Below are 3307 nucleotides of genomic sequence, written 5' to 3'. Positions count from 1 at the left end.
AGATTGCTGGCAATTCATAACATAGGAATAGTAAACTGAGGGTTCAAATACATCCTTTAGGGTGCATTTATGTAGGAATGAACAATAAAAGTTATCATAATAATATTATCTTGATTTCTTTTAGAAAAGAAGCGAAAGCTTGCTGCAAATCTTTGGGAGCTCATAACTCAAAAACATACATATTCCCACTTAGGTACATTTTTCTCACTTATTTGTTGTTCGATATTAGAGAAGAAGATATCGTTGAAAAGAAGAATAAAAATTCCATAATTCTGTCAGACAAAATTTTGATTTTCGTTTTACATTTTTTTTCAAGATTATTTTCCGTCTAGACGAGGAAAAAAAAATAAAAATTCATTAAAAAAAAACAGAAAGGAAAATCAAAATTCTGTCTGACAGAACTGTTCGGTTGTTAGAGTAGTTTTTGTGGTATAAGTTTCAATACAATTGGTATTATAGTAGTGGGGAAAAATGTACCTAAATATTTTTTTTAAATCTTGATTTTTGCTCATAAATCCAAAAGTTTTTGATCAAATGACTTGAAATTTTTATATGATGAAGGTATTATATGTGTCTAAAACATATATAGAAATTGTGTAATTTGGATCATTAGGAAAAAAAAATGGCGGACATGGCGGACGGTCCCCTAGTCGGCCAATGAAAGAAAGGCCCCACAAGGCTAGGCAATGTTCTTACAATCTACAACAAGGGACCAACAGAAGAACCTGGCAACTACAGACCTGTGTTTCTAACTTCAGTGCCTAGTAGAATTTTTGAATCAATTATAGTAGATTTAATAGTAATGTGTGAGGTGATAACTAAGAGGTAGGGGTGATAACTAAGATGTGAGGTGAATGCAACTAAACTTCATTAAACAATCGTTGAGTTTATATAATGCGACTTCCATAAAAAAGCAGTGGTTAAAGTTAGAGCATAACGCATATTTGATAAGACGGCTGAATGGATCGAAGATTGATTGACAAGCAGAAAACAAAGAGTTGTAATATATGGAGAAGTCTCAGAATGGACAGCTTTTACAAGTGGAGTACCTCAAGGATTTGTCCTTGGCCCATAGATTTAAGATTAACTAGTAGAATAGCCGAATTTATCAACAATACTAAACTGGGCATAAATGCTGTGAACTCAGAAGACGTAGAAGTCTTAAGAAAGGATCCAATTATGTTAGGTGATTGGTTGGGAAAAGCAAATGCCTTTAAACTGTGGGAAGTGCAAAGTCATGCACATAGTTTCTAGTAACCAACAAACAGATTACTCACTGCTGGGTAATGAAATAGAAAGTGTGGGACAGTAGGAACATCTCGGCAATATTATTAGCATAGATTTGAGGTTCACCAAACAAAGAATAAGAGTTGAAAAGATATCACAAAAACTAATGGGTTACGTATAGAGATAATTCAAGTACAGAAACAAGGACTCTGTACTTCAGCTGTTCACATCACGAGTAAGACCTCATCTATAATACGGGGTCCAATTCTGGACTCCATGTATTTATGAGGATAATAACAGAATGGAAGCAGTAAAAGCTAGGACCATCAAACTAGTTCTAACCCTAGGGCAATTTGGATATAGATGAAACATTTGAACTTATTTGATCTACAAAATCGACAACAAAGGGGACAGTCAAATGAGACATGCAAAATTCTTAAAGGAATAACAAATGTAGATTACACCAATCTCTTCCCGCTTAGCACAAATCAGTCCAGAGGTAATGAATACAAATTGGGGTTGAAAAGATACAACACCACTCAATGTGATAATTTCTTTATGCACAAAATAGCAAATATATGAAACAGACTTCCAGGGGATATAGTAAAAAGTAACACTGTAAACAAGTTCATGAATACGTTAGACAAGATCATAAAAACACTCTAAACGCTCAAGCCAAATGGCTCTACTCAAGAGCAAATGGAGTCTCTAAGGATGGAATAAAAAGTCGTTGAGACATCCAAAATCCTTGTAATCCTTCCTTCTTCTTCTTCTTCTTCTTCTTCTTCTTCTTCTTCTTCTTCTTCTGGCTAAATATTTCCTGGATCAGATGAAATAAGTTGGTCAATGTCGAGTGATGTCCTTTGCGGACAGAGAGATAGAGTTCTGCTGGGCAGGTGACTGGTGAGATTGGCTGGGCTTTTGTGTTTCCTTATGTTAAGTTTCTGATAAATATAAAAGAAGTTTAACATCCAATAATGAATAATACATGAGATGAAAGAGAGGATAATTTTTCATATGACAAAATAAACAACAATTATGTTACGGTAACAGGAAAATATATACAAAAGTAAAAGGAGAGTTGAATTGACAATGAAGCATTGTAAGACATTGTCCTTACAGTACGTTAAATTTATGTATATTATCATACAAAACTTGTGATAAAGGGCTTATTTTTTCATGTATGTTGATGTAAATATAAAACAATTCTTTTTGTTTCATATATGTTATTGTAATTGAAAATCGAAAATAGCGATGTGTTCTTCTACGAGAGTTCGAGATTCTGCTTCGGTGCCAGCCATCTGACAGGAGAGAACTATACAGTACGAGATGATTTGAGAATGGGACTGCCATATGGCGCCATGTTGCGTATGCTAGTCCTGAACGCTTCTAGTGCATCACGAACATTCAGGGGTATTGAACCCGCATATATAAAAGGACAAGAAAGCAAAAGAGATGAGACCTGACTTAACACTGCTCGTGTTTGGAGACATTTTTCAGATATACCCTCTATGACTCTGAAAGTTAGTGACTACACACAACGATAGAGTATCTTCAAGAAGATAAAGAAATTTTGTTTGATTTTTTGTGATGTTCACCTCGTCTTTCAGTTACAACCTAACGGTTCACTTTCACAAGAGTTATTTAGAGACCTTTGTGTTACTTTGTTCTAAAATTAGCTTAACCAATAAAAATTTGATTTGTGTTATATACCTAATTTCTTTAATTGACTGTTTTATATAGTAAACATTCTGAACCGGACCACAATCTAGCTTATTTAACATAAGTAAAATTACTTAAATGTAAATGCATGATTATGTCACTATGCCAAATATGTATAATATTTAGGCCTTTATATGAACTTGGAACCACTGAAAGGTTTTCATCGGTATATAAAAACAAAAAAATTATTTCATATTATCGTGAAAAATATATGGAATTTACAAAACTGAAATAAGATCAATATTCTAAAAATCAAAGGTCCATCAGAAAAAAAATAAAGCATAAAAAATTAACAGAAAATTTTTTTCTCTATACCATTTACTATGTATTAACAATGATAATTTCAATATATATCTTT

Source organism: Palaemon carinicauda, chromosome 17, assembly GCF_036898095.1.
Source record: "Palaemon carinicauda isolate YSFRI2023 chromosome 17, ASM3689809v2, whole genome shotgun sequence".
NCBI classification, from domain to species: Eukaryota; Metazoa; Arthropoda; class Malacostraca; order Decapoda; family Palaemonidae; genus Palaemon; species Palaemon carinicauda.
This window is presented reverse-complemented; position numbering follows the sequence as displayed.